General features: G+C 47.4%; 1 pseudogene; it reads right to left on the bottom strand.

Annotated features, from left to right (window-relative positions):
- Positions 1-2183: 2183 nt before the first annotated feature.
- LOC121538355 lies at positions 2184-8626 on the bottom strand (annotated as a pseudogene).
- Between the last annotated feature and the right edge of the window lie 5613 nt (positions 8627-14239).

Genomic DNA, 14239 nt, shown 5'->3' with positions numbered 1-14239 from the left:
ACCACGGCTGATCTGACCGTGGAAGCTGTGGAAAAGTACCAGGCCACAGCGGAGATGCTGAATGCTTCCCGAAAAGACCCCAGGAGGGCGGCCCCACCACAAATGGGAAGAACCCGTCCAAAGGGACCCCAAGGTCTCGAACCCAGCCACGTCAGGACTTATCCCGGCTCCAGGGGGAGCCAGAAACCAGGCGGGTCCAAGAAGAGTACACCAGGAGGGGGAAACTCGACAGTGTTACCGGTGTGGGGAGATGGGACATATCTCCTGGCAGTGTGGGAAACCAGCCGATGAACCTATGCCCACTGCGGAGTCCTCCAGCTCAGCACCCACACACCGTTTTGCCTCGCTCTTGGGAGTCGTAGATGGCGGCCCAGATCGACCCCCCACCTGCCCGGTAACTGTGAATCACCATGATGTGGAGGCCTTACTGGATTCTGGTAGCCGGGCCACCCTGGTGCGTAAGGATTTGGTGGGCCCAACGTGTCTGACCCCCGGGGAAAGTCCTCCCAGTTTCCTGTGTCCATGGGGACACCAGAGAATACCCCATTACTGAACTTACAATGACCAGCACACGGGGGAACCATACACACGACGGCGGGGTGGTTGATTCCTCCCCGTCCCTGTCCTAATTGGACGAGACTGCCCAGCCTTTTACCCACTCTGGAGAGAGTCTCAGGAGAGGATAACCCGAGTACCTCGGAAACGGAGAGGCAAGACTCATCCTGGGAAGGCTCGGTGCAATCCTCCGAATTACTCACTCCCGCCCGGGCTCTGATAGGGATGGCAGGTGGCCAGACCGACACAGAGACGGAGCTACAGAATCTGGACAAAGAACTGTCTGGTCTGAAGGGGACCGCTGAGAGGTATCGTTTGTTAAAGCAACAGTTAGACATGAAGACAGAAGAGTTAGATATCCTCCAGGCTAAACTCCAACAGAGCTCCTTCCCTAAGCAACAGGAGGAGCTGGAGAGGCTGCGCAGGACCATCGAGGAGTGTGAGGAGACCCTGCGCAGTAGTAAGGAGGTCCAGAAGAAGGCAGAGGAGAAGTACAAGGTGTTGGAGAACAAGATGAAGAATGCGGAGGCAGAGAGAGAGAAGGAACTGAAAGCTGCTCAACAGAAGCTAAACTCTGCTAAAACCAAGGCTGATGCGTTCAGTAAGAAACTCAAGGAGAGACAACAGGAGGCGGAGTCCCTGGTCCTAGAGTTGGAGGAGTTGAAGAGAGAGCAGTCTGGCAAGCACCACGGCAATGCGGACGCCCTCTCCCGGCGTGATGCCTTCTTCGCTGCCTTTACCCCGACGAGGACGTCGGTCCCGAGGAGGGGGATGTGTGATGTCACGAGAGGCTGTGTCCTGGGAGGGACGTTACATCCCCCTGAGGTGGCTGCAAACCCAGACAGCTATGGCTCCATCTGCTGGTATGGTCGGGAACTCCACCCCTCTATGGCCAATCTTCCCACGCAGCTGAAACAAATGAGGAGCTGATGAGCTGAAGGTTTTGGGAAGGGAAGAGACACACTGAGGGAGTGTGTGGGGGGTGAAGAGACACAGTCTCCAACCTGGGCTCTCTGGAGGACAAGAGTGCTGCAAGTCCACTTCCATGAGGAATATAAGGATTTGGAGATACTTACCTTTTGGGAAATACTCACCTTTGGATATATGCACCTGTGGAAATACGTGAGAGACATTTGGAAGGACTTTTTGCTGGGTTGGCCACTAGCTGCAACGTGGACTACAGTAAGGCTGGGGAAAAGTTATCTGAGCGAGTGAGAATTATGATTTTGGATGTGGAAGAGACATCCCTGAACTGTTAACCCTTAAAGAGCCACAAGAGAACAGAATTTTGTTATATTTTCGTTAATTTCCCAAGACCTATAATAAAATCCGTGTTTTGTTTGAACCTTGTCTCCTTGCACTACTTGAGCAATCCCGCTGAAAGCTGTGTAGCCTCTCGTGACGTCACAACATTTACATAGTATGGGGTTGGCACAGAAGGGCATGCTCATTGATATACAGTAAATAGAGCCAACCAGCAGCATCAACAGTATATGACAATGTATGTATGCTATTGTAACGCTATTGTAACTGCCCCAAAGGCAGCCACATCAATAGTATCTTATGCTATAGCAACATCAATGGTATCTACCCCTTTGTTATAGCTCAATGTTTCGATGTACTGTTACTCACTTGCAGTGCCTCTCCGGGATGTTCTCTGTGAGCAGTATCTCCAACACTTTCCTCCAGCTCTCCTCTGAGGGACCCCAGCCTGTGAAGGCACCCAGGATCCTGTTAGTTTTAGTTTAATTCAGTTTAGGTTTAAAATATACCCATTAGTACATCAGGACTAACCTTCCTGGATTCAAACTCAAACACATACACAAGAACAAACTCCTAACACGATTAAATCAGCAACTTCTTAAACATAGTTTGTTTGTATGTATGTTTGTTTGTTTTTAGTCAGTTGTGGTCATGGCTGTACCTGTAGGGCAGCAGCAGGAAATACTCCACCACCGAGCGGAGCCAGGGGAAGAACCAGAACATGTCCAGCAGGGCTGCCACACAGTCAGACAGGTAGCTAGTAGAGAGTGGCTGTGGTGTTGTGAAAGATACAGTATGACAGTGGAGCCGAGAAGGCCAGTCAGACGGTACAGGCGAGTACCTAGACAACAGAGAAAGACACGTATTAATACAATCATTAGTAACAAGGGTGAAAATTGTTGATTCAGCATCAGACAACTAGAAGAAAAGTGTGTTTTTTATTACTGAAAACATAGGAAGGACAATATACTGTACTACTCTATAGATAGTAACATCAATAGTATCTGCACATCTTCTATTAGTAACTTCCCCGGGGGCAGAAACATCAATAGTACTTGCTGTAAAAGGCCATCATAGGCAGGTTTGGATGGACTGTAGCCTATATTGTAATATGGAACATAGTAGGTTGGAGATGTAAAATCATGAGTCATGGCCTACCAACCCAGTTCTGACTTCCAGGATGTGGATGGGGTTTGAACCTGTCACGGAATCTGATGAGGCTGCTCCTCCTCCTTGCTCGGGCAGGTTTCGGCGGTCGTCGTCCCCGGAGTACTAGCTACCACTGTTGTATGTTTCTATGTTCGTTTGCTTTTGTCTGATTGTTGTACACCTGTGGTTAGTTAGCGTTGATTATGTGTCCTATAAGTTCTCGTTTTGTTAGTCATGTGTTGTGTGTTATTGAGCTTCCTGTCTTCGTGTCTGTATTGGTTTTCCCTCCTTGTGTTTTAGGAGAGGTTTTCGCACTTGTTGTGCGCGTTAGTATTTTTTCCTGTTCGTTTACGCCTGTGTGCGTATCGCTCGTCTCCGGGCACTTTTGCTCGTATTGATTCACTAAAGACTGTTGAACGAAGCTTCTGTGTCCTGCGCCTGATTCCCGCACCTTCCACATACAGCACTCCTGACAGAATAACACACCACGATGGAATCAGCAGGAGCAGCACTAGCATCCGAGTCCCTGGAGGAGCGCGTCCGCGAGCAGAACGACCAGATCAACCGCATCGGGACCGCCCTTCAGGACGTAATAAACACTCTGCACCGATGGGAGAACAGAGGGGCACCCACATCTCCCCTACCTTGCCATCACCATCGGCCAGTCCGCCCATCCAAGCTCCGGAACCCAGTGGGATTCGGCTCTCGCTCCCGAGGGCGTATGATGGTACCGCTGCCGGGTGTCAGGGGTTCCTCCTGCAGGTGGAACTATACCTGGCCACCGTACACCCGCGCCCTCGGGACACGGAGCGTTTCCGCCCTCATCTCCTGTCTCACCGGCAAGGCGTTGGAGTGGGCCAACGCCGAATGGAGGAGGATAGACACCGCCACGATCACATACGCGGAGTTCTCCCGCCGCTTCAGGGCTGTGTTCGACCATCCACCTGAGGGGAAAGCGGCGGGGGGAGCGTCTATTCTACCTCCGGCAGGGGGAGGAGGAGCGCCCAGGAATTTGCACTGGAGTTCCGGACTCTAGCGGCTGACGCAGGGTGGAATTAGCGGGCCCTCATCGATCATTATCGTTGTAGTCTTCGGGAGGACGTCCGTCGAGAGCTGGCCTGCAGGGATACCAGTCTCACGTTCGACCAGTTGGTGGACATGTCCATCCGGCTGGACACCCTGCTGGCCACCCGCGGACGTTCCAAGTGGGGTTCGTCCATTCCACCCTCCAGCACCTCCGAGCCGAGCCCTATGGAGCTCGGGGGTGCTGGCGCTAGAGAGAAGAGGGGAAGGAGCACGAGGGGGGCCATCCCCTGCACCAACTGTGGCCGTGGAGGACACACCGCGGCCAGGTGTTGGGGAGGGTCTCCTAGGGGAGAGGACGGCAGGCCCTGCACTGGGGAGTCCTTCCAGGTGAGTAGGTGTCCCACTTACCCAGAGCTCTCTGTTGTGCACTTCTGTATACCTGTGCGATTTCCACAGGTTGCACCTCATTCCCAGCATAAGGCGCTAGTAGATTCAGGCGCAGCTGGGAATTTTGTTGATCGTAAATTTTGTTTAGAATTAGGGATTCCCCTACTTCCTGTAGACATCCCATTTCCTGTTCATGCCCTAGATAGCCGTCCGTTGGGATCGGGGTTGATCAGGGAAGTCACAGCGCCACATAGGATGTGTACGCAGAGGGGTCATGAGGAGACTATCCAGCTATATCTTATCGACTCTCCTGCGTATCCGGTGGTGCTGGGATTTCCCTGGTTGAGTACCCATGATCCTTCTATTTCGTGGCAAGAGAGGGCTCTTAAGGAGTGGTCTGCCCAGTGTGAGAGGAGATGTTTGGGTGTTTCCGTGGGGGCGACCTCGGTGGAGAGTCCAAACCAGGTGTCCTCACTGCGCATTCCCACTGAGTATGAGGATTTGGCACTTGTGTTTAGTAAATCGAGGGCGACGCGTTTGCCTCCTCATAGACAGGGGGATTGTGCGATAGACCTCCAGGCAGGAGCAGCGCTTCCGCGGAGCCATGTGTATCCTCTGTCCCAAGAGGAGAAGAGGGCTATGGAGACTTACATAGCTGAATCTCTAAGACAAGGATACATACGGCCCTCCACTTCTCCTGCGTCCTCGAGCTTCTTTTTTGTGAAGAAAAAGGATGGAGGGTTGCGCCCGTGCATAGATTACCGTAGTCTCAATCAGATCACTGTGAAGAACAGTTATCCACTTCCTCTGATTGCGACTATGACTGAGTCTTTGCACGGAGCCCGTTTCTTCACGAAACTGGATCTCAGGAGCGCATATAACTTGGTGCTCATTAGGGAGGGCGATGAATGGAAAACGGCATTTAGTACCACCTCGGGTCATTACGAGTATCTCGTCATGCCATACGGGTTGATGAATGCTCCTTCAGTCTTCCAATCCTTCGTGGATGAGATTTTCAGGGACATGCAGGGGCAGGGTGTGGTCGTGTACATAGATGACATCCTGGTTTACTCGCCTACCCGAGACGAGCATGTAGCCCTGGTGCGTCGTGTGTTGGGTAGGCTGTTGGAGCACGACCTGTATGTCAAGGCAGAGAAATGTCTGTTTTTCCAGGAGTCGGTCTCCTTTCTGGGTTATCAGTTATCCGCGTCAGGGGTGAAGATGGAGGTTGACCGGGTGTCAGCCGTGCGTAATTGGCAAACCCCAACCACCGTGAAAGAGGTGCAGCAGTTCTTGGGTTTTGCGAATTACTACCGGAGGTTTATCCGGGGTTTTGGACAGGTGGCAGCTCCCATAACGTCTCTTCTGAAGGGGGGTCCGGTGCGATTGCAGTGGTCAGCGGAGGCGGACAGGGCATTTGGGAGACTGAAGGCCCTGTTTACCTCGGCTCCAGTGCTTGCGCATCCGGATCCCGCCTACCATTTCAGGTAGAGGTGGACGCGTCTGAGGCCGGTATAGGGGCCGTGCTATCACAACGGTCCGGCACGCCACCCTAAACTCCGCCCCTGTGCTTTCTACTCTAAAAAGCTCCAGCCCGGCGGAGCGTAATTATGACGTAGGAGACAGGGAGCTGTTAGCCGTGGTTCAAGCCCTAAAGGTGTGGAGACATTGGCTTGAGGGGGCTCAACACCCTTTTCTCATTTTGACTGACCACCGTAACCTGGAGTACATTCGGGCAGCTAGGAGACTGAACCCTCGCCAGGCTCGGTGGAACATGTTTCTAACCCGGTTTGTATTTAAAATCACGTACATCCCTGGGTCCCAGAACGGTAAGGCAGACGCCCTGTCCCGGCGGTATGACACAGAGGATAGGTCCGTTGAGCCCACTTCCATACTGCCGGAGTCTTGTCTAGTGGCACCGGTAGTGTGGGAGGTCGATGCTGAAATCGAGCGGGCGTTGCGTACCGACCCTAGCCCTCCACAGTGTCTGGTGGGTCGGACGTACGTTCCGCTCGAGGTTCGGGATCGACTTATTTATTGGGCTCACACGTCACCCTCCTCTGGACATCCAGGTATTGGCCGGACTGTGCACTGCCTTAGCGCTAAGTACTGGTGGCCAACGTTAGCCAGGGATGTGAGGGTTTATGTCTCCTCCTGTTCGGTGTGCGCCCAGTGTAAGGCGCCCAGACATCTGCCCAGGGGTAAGTTACAACCCCTGCCCGTTCCACAACGACCCTGGTCTCACCTCTCGGTGGACTTTGTTACAGACCTTCCCCCCTCTCAGGGGAATACCACCGTACTGGTCGTTGTGAAATCGGTTCTCTAAAGCCTGTCGTCTTCTCCCAATGCCAGGTCTTCCCACTGCCTTGCAGACCGCTGAGGCACTATTCACCCACGTCTTCCGGCATTACGGGGTACCCGAGGATATAGTGTCTGATCGAGGTCCCCAGTTCACCTCCCGAGTCTGGAGAGCGTTCATGGAGCGCCTGGGGGTCTCGGTGAGCCTTACCTCGGGGTACCACCCGGAGAGTAATGGGCAGGTAGAACGTGTGAACCAGGATGTGGGTAGGTTTCTGAGGTCGTATTGCCAGGGCCGGCCGGAGGAGTGGGCGAGGTATATTCCCTGGGCAGAGATGGCCCAGAATTCTCTTCGCCACTCCTCCACCAACCTAACCCCTTTCCAATGTGTGTTAGGTTACCAGCCGGTTCTGGCACCGTGGCATCAGAGCCAGATCGAGGCCCCTGCGGTGGATGAGTGGGTAGGGCGCTCGGAGGAGACGTGGAACGCTGCACACGTCCATCTGCAGCGGGCCATCCGTCGACAAAAAGCGAGCGCCGATCTCCACCGCAGTGAGGGATCGAGTCTGGCTCTCGACCAGAAACCTACCCCTCCGCCTGCCCTGCCGGAAGCTGGGTCGGCGGTTTGTAGGGCCCTTTAAAGTCCTGAGGAGATTGAACGAGGTGTGTTACAGGTTACTACTACCTATTGAGTATAAGAATATTAACCCCTCGTTCCATGTGTCTCTTCTCAGGCCGGTGGTAGCTGGTCCACTCCAGGAAGGTGAGATAGCAGAGACTCCTCCGCCCCCATTGGACATCGAGGGGGCTCCGGCGTACACAGTTCGGTCCATCTTGGATTCGAGACGTCGGATGGGGGGTCTCCAATATCTTGTGGAGTGGGAGGGGCGAGGCCCGGAGGAGCGGTGCTGGGTGCCGAGGAGGGACATCCTAGACCCGTCTCTCCTGACTGAGTTCCACCGTAGTCACCCTACGCGCCCTGCACCGCGTCCTCCTGGTCGTCCCCGAGGCCGGGGTCGGCGCGCGGCTCCAAGGGGGGGGTACTGTCACGGAATCTGCCGAGGCTGCTCCTCCTCCTTGCTCGGGCAGGTTTCGGCGGTCGTCGTCCCCGGAGTACTAGCTACCACCGTTGTATGTTTCTATGTTCGTTTGCTTTTGTCTGATTGTTGTACATCTGTGGTTAGTTAGCGTTGATTATGTGTCCTATAAGTTCTCGTTTTGTTAGTCATGTGTTGTGTGTTATTGAGCTTCCTGTCTCCGTGTCTGTATTGGTTTTCCCTCCTTGTGTTTTAGGAGAGGTTTTCGCACTTGTTGTGCGCGTTAGTATTTTTCCTGTTCGTTTACGCCTGTGTACGTATCGCTCGTCTCCGGGCACTTTTGCTCGTATTGATTCACTAAAGACTGTTGAACGAAGCTTCTGTGTCCTGCGCCTGATTCCCGCACCTTCCACATACAGCACTCCTGACAGAACCTGCGATGTTGTGACGCTGGCAGCGATACTGATGGGTAGAGGAGAGATGGTGCTGCCATAGAAAATAGGGGAGGTGATGACACAAGCTATTAGGGTCTTGTGTCGGTCAGTTGTCTGCTCTCCCACACTGGAGACCAGGTGGACCCAGGCACCCACACCCAGCGGCAACACAATCAAGTAGAAGAAACTGAATGTGTCCAGGCCGATCAGTGCCACCATTCCGAAATAGATCCCTACGGAAATCTGACCAGCAAATCTGGCAACGTTCACAGGTAGAGATCTGGTCATGGGTGTCTTTTCCTGCCTGTTATCCCTCCTTCTGTCTCCCGGTTGGCTTCTCCCATGTATGCAGGGATACGGAAGTACTCTCTGGTCCACCCCCACTCCAAAGCCACCGAGGGTGAGCATCCAGAGCAGGGTATGATGAAGGCCCAACGGTCCACCCATGGCCCATAAGACAGTCACTCTTTTGGCCATGATGATAGAACTGATATGACCTCAGTGGATCAATGTTTGGACTATAGAAGAAAAACAGTCATCATTGAAGATGAGAGCCTGCAATTCATAAGCAAAATTAGGATTATTTATATGAAAGAAGGTTAACTCAGTCACAGGCTGAAAGTATTACGCAAAGACGATGACATTCAACAACATACACAGCATTCAGGGAAATACATCCACATTTTCATTGAAGGAAATAAATATAAAACACTATGTAACTATGGCTGCAATTACACAGGCAGGCCAATTCTGATATTTGTTTCCACTAATTGGTCTTTTGACCACACTGTCCAATTATCATGAAGCATTGCTTGGACCAATCAGCTCACAGCGAAATTTCATTTGCCAATCACAATATACCCTCGGGAAATATTTAACCAATCAATACCATATCTATATACTTTACCCCCACAAGGAGTCGCTAGTCCACGACTGTACTTGTCACAAATGTAACTGTAAATTCGAATCTTGAAACAGAGATGCATTCAGTTCTCTTGAACGATTGCTACGTTGCGGAACGGTTTGTAATGAACAACACATTTCTCCAAAACGTTCTTGTAGGTTCTTGATACTTTGAGGTTCATTTGCTCCCATTTGGTGGGTGTGTCTTGAAGCAATGATTGACATATTTAATAACCTTTTACTGCAGTGGGCTAAATCATATGGAGGACTAAAAGTGCCACAATTAAATAGATAAATACACCATTAAATAATTACTTAAATGTGTCATTAATTAATTAAAATTAGAATTAAATACATAAATGTGTTATTAAATGTGTCATTAATTAATTCAAATACCGATTCATTTTATGTAAAATACATATATAATAATTTCACTATTTACATTTACATTTCATGGTCCTGCGTTGGAGTGCTTCCTGAATTACTTAAAACTGTCAAACTGACCCATCAAAAGTTGGTAGGCGGAACCTAACGCCTGATTGGTTACCCTCTGCATCAAGCCAAGACAAATCAATTCCGGATAATGGATTGATGCAGAGCTACTGAACACATTCCAATACACTGGGTGGCGCTATTCACCTCTACGTTGGTTTAGTTACACGGTTAAACAGAACTTTCATTGCAACGGCTAAAAATCAAGAGAAGACTCGGTCCTGCTAGCCCCAATGTTGAGACGCTGTGTGAGGTGCAGGACAAAATGTCTAAAAGTTACCTTCTCGGCTCGCCTCAGCTCGCTTGGAACCTCGACTGAGCAGGTGCTAAAAAAAGTATATGTTAGCAGGTACCAGGTACTTTTTTTCGTAATGGAAAACCAAAAAAGGCGAGGCGAGGCGAGTAGGTACCATGTAATGGAAAAGCACCATTAGATTTTGAAGAAGTGTAATATCGTTACATGGTAAGTTTAGTCTTTTCCTGGTTTCAAAGGCTGCATTACAGTAAAGTGATGTCATTTTCTGAACTTACCAGACTGTTCTAGCTGTTCTATTATTTGCCTTTTACCACTTAGTCATTATATCCACAATATGATAGTTATTTATCCGAAATCTAAATGTGGAAGATATTTTGTGAATGCACCAATTGTCAACCTTACAATATCGTTGCAATATCGACATCAAGGTGTTAGGTCAAAAATTTGATATTTGATTTTCTCCATATTGCCCAGCCCTAATGTCAATGCATACACAGTTCAGATGAATTGACACAAGTTCAGTGTCTTTGAAAACATTAACACACTGTGCAGTAGTTGACTTTTTTTTCTTCCATTTACTAAAATCAAACTGTTCTGCACCTTCAGTGCTAACAGTACAGCATTCATGTTAGTCATTCTGTGGACCATAATGAGACAGGAAGCTTCAAAGAAACAGCTTTTTTTCCTTTCTTTTAAAAGGAAAGTAAACTTTCAGTTTTTCCTTGCTTGTTCTAACACAACAAATAAAAACATGGGTTGGACATCAGTCTAAGATTCTTGATAACACTTCCACAGTCTCTACATATAGTCTAAGTGCATCAGTAACAGAAACTCCTGGAGCTGGCAAAATTGCAACCTCTTCATCTGAGAGCTCACGGGCCAGCTGAACCTCGGGGACTGACACAGTGCCTCGATGAAGGCAGTGAGGTCCGTTCCAATCGATCCCATATTCTTCAGGAACCTGAATGGATGACAAGCATAATCAGTCTTGTACTTAAAACTAGTTTGACATGTCCTTACACAAGATTGTTATTTTTGGTCACCAAGGCAGTGAGAAATGAAATGTTACTTATTCAGTTTTTTAAAATAATACAGCTTTGCATAGTATGCACTGTAGAAACTACAGCTCACAGGTTGATCTTTAAAAGCTCGGGAGATTTTAAAGAGACAATAATCTATAGTAAATGTTTCATTTAAAGTATCACATTTAGCACCATTTTTTTCTCCCATAATTCCTTTGGGGAAACAATTTTAAGAAAGTGTTTAAAGTTCATTGTTAACCTCAGTAGGATCCTCCTCAGGGCCTTGCTCTCTGTAACTTCTCCAGAGTTGCTGTGGTGACTGATTCCTTTCAGTTCTAAGACCGTGGAAGTTCCAAGCATCTCGAAAAGAGTCGAGGCTTTGCTGAACCAGTGGAAGGAAAATCCGGTGCAGAGCGAAAAGATGGACTTCATTGTCTGGATTCAGTGTCTCCTGATCTTCCAATGAAGTAAAGATCTGATAGAAGAGGTCCAGGGCATGTTCATAAACATCTCTCCACATCCTCTCTATTCTGTGTTTAGGATAAAATTGAGAAATTGTTAATTTATGACATATGCTAAAGTACATTCAACTAGTATGTTAGTTGTGTGAGCCTAGTTGCCAAACATATTTCTTTACCGCTGATTGTGGACACTTCTGCCTGTGATGTGTGAATTCCTGTCGGTACCTCTGCTTCTGATCATGAATTCTGCTACATCTGCATTCTCCCCCCCTTTGTCAGACCGTACCCTTGATGGCAGCCCATACTGCTCAACAGCGGCGATAAAGCTCTGTAAGACCGTATGAGCTCTATTATTGCCGGCCACAGTCAGGTAGACCACTAAACGACTGAATCCATCCACCCCACCGTGGACAACAAATCTCCACCTGTTGCAAACACATGAAAAAATATAACTTTATTGTATAACAATTGTAATGAAACATATAGAAAGATGCATTGTTTATCTGCTAATATCACTGACCTGATAAGCTTATGGTGGCCATCTATATGCCACAAAGAGTTTGGGCCAGGAACAAAATACTGCCGTCGCCTTAATACACGCAGCCTCAGACGTCTCATGTAGACTCCCTCTGCATTGACTCTGCGTAAAGACTCTTGCAGTCTTGAGACTGAGGGGAGGAATTTAAAATGAATAACCACACACTCACTGGCTACTTATTTTGAGGATAGTAATGTGTGTAAAACAGTCAACTATTACAGAACCACCACAGCTTCAAAAATGTACTTTACTGTCAGATATTGTACATATACACACATACATACATACATACATATACATACATATATACATACATACATACATATATATATTTATATATATATATACATACATATACATACATATATACATACATACATATATTTATATATATATATATATATATACATACACACATATATATACATATATATACACATATACATATATATACACACATATATAGATAGATAGATAGATAGATAGATAGATAGATAGATAGATAGATAGATAGATAGATAGATAGATAGATAGATAGATAGATAGATACCACATGCTCGAACAGAGATGACCTGAGATTTTTTGCCTCCTATGATATTTTGCTTTTCTATGATTATATTATACCCTTTACAGCAGGGGCACATCCGGACAGCTGAGAATATTACTGTCAGATATTGTTCCACCTCTATTAAACAGGAGGCTAAAAATCACAGGACATGTCTATCCTGATGATACAAGTCAGCCGTCCTGAAATGTGTGTTTCTCTTCACATTTCTTCTACACATTCTACATCTCAGAGGCGATGTCTTTCCATAAGCGGGCTTCCTTCACCTTTCAAAGGGGCAGAGCTCCAAATTAAAAATACATTTAAATAATGCCCATATTATTATCTACTCACTTGGAACATGCACACCTCTTGCATTCAGGTGACCACGCATTAGCTTGTAGCCGGTGTTTGGATGACTTCTGTGAATTTCACTTACAATACGGTCTAACTCCTCATCATTCACAGCTGAATAGAGATCTGTCTTTCTGTACAAACAAGAAAAACACAACATCAAGTAATGTTACCTTAAACGTCATATTCTTTCCGAGTGTATGAGAGCAGCAATTCATAAACAGAAAACTCATGAATTTAGTGTAAATACCTTAAACTGTATTGTTGCATGCGCCTCCTGATGGTCCTCTTTGACACACCGAACATCGCTGCAATTTGAACTGCGGGAACTCCACAAAGAAGTTGATGCTCCAGAACTGCACTCGGTATGTCAAACGCCAAACGCCCCGGTCCCTGTGTGTGTTGGGCCTGAAGTGCCCTGGTACCAGAGAAGCGGTGGACAACTTCTTCTAGATTTGCAATCACTCTGTGGTCGATATCTTCGTCGGAAATGACTCCAACAACTTCAATAAGTTCCTCTGCTTTACTAGCTACATGCTCTGGGTCAGCAGGTCCTGCTTCTACATCCTCTGCTAAGTTTAAAATGTCTCTAACCAACTCCCTGGAAAGTTCACGGAGATCCTCCATTGTCTCTATCCAGGTTGGCCTACTCTACTTCAGACCAAAGCAATGGATCAGACTAGATTCGCGTTAGCCCCGCCCACTGACTTTGATGGGTCAGTTTGACAGTTTTAAGTAATTCATGAATCACTCCAACGCAGGACCATGAAATGTAAATGTAAATAGTGAAATAATTATATATGTATTTTACATAAAATGAATCGGTATTTGAATTAATTAATGACACATTTAATAACACATTTATGTATTTAATTCTAATTTTAATTAATTAATGACACATTTAAGTAATTATTTAATGGTGTATTTATTTATTTAATTGTGGCACTTTTAGTCCTCCATACAACCCCACCCCGCTTTTCAACTGGTCATTCCATAGACTGTAAAAATAAGGATGAAGCCATTGATGAATTCACCCCATTGTTTCCTATGAGAATAATCAGTGCCACATTTGATGATCTGGAAGTGTCAATTATTTATTTTTATTTTTTTATTTTGTGGGTCTGAGCCAGGGTGACGTCATTTGTGTTTTTGGAGGTGTATGTATGTAAATGTTAAGTTGTCTGTTCTTTTTGTTTATTGTCAAAGGAAGGGGAAGTGTTATTTCAGCGTGTTGCCATCTTCCCACATGGAGGAGTTTTTGGAAACATTCCATGCGCAGTTTGAGCCACTCTAGGAAATGACATTGCAGGCTAGCTCAGTGCTGCCCCCTCTCATGGAGTATCTCAAATTGAAGGCCGACCGGGGTACTGCAGGCTGCCATTAGCAACACAGTTATCCTTATAACTTCGTCTGTGTGTGATTTTAAAGTAATCGGTTCAAGGACATACATCTGGTGAAATAGAAGCAATTATAGGTACCATGATTGTGTTAGAAATAAAAAAGTATATATCCACGAATAT

The sequence above is a fragment of the Coregonus clupeaformis genome, chromosome 24 (assembly GCF_020615455.1).
Source record: "Coregonus clupeaformis isolate EN_2021a chromosome 24, ASM2061545v1, whole genome shotgun sequence".
Classification (NCBI taxonomy): Eukaryota; Metazoa; Chordata; class Actinopteri; order Salmoniformes; family Salmonidae; genus Coregonus; species Coregonus clupeaformis.
This window is presented reverse-complemented; position numbering and strand designations above follow the sequence as displayed.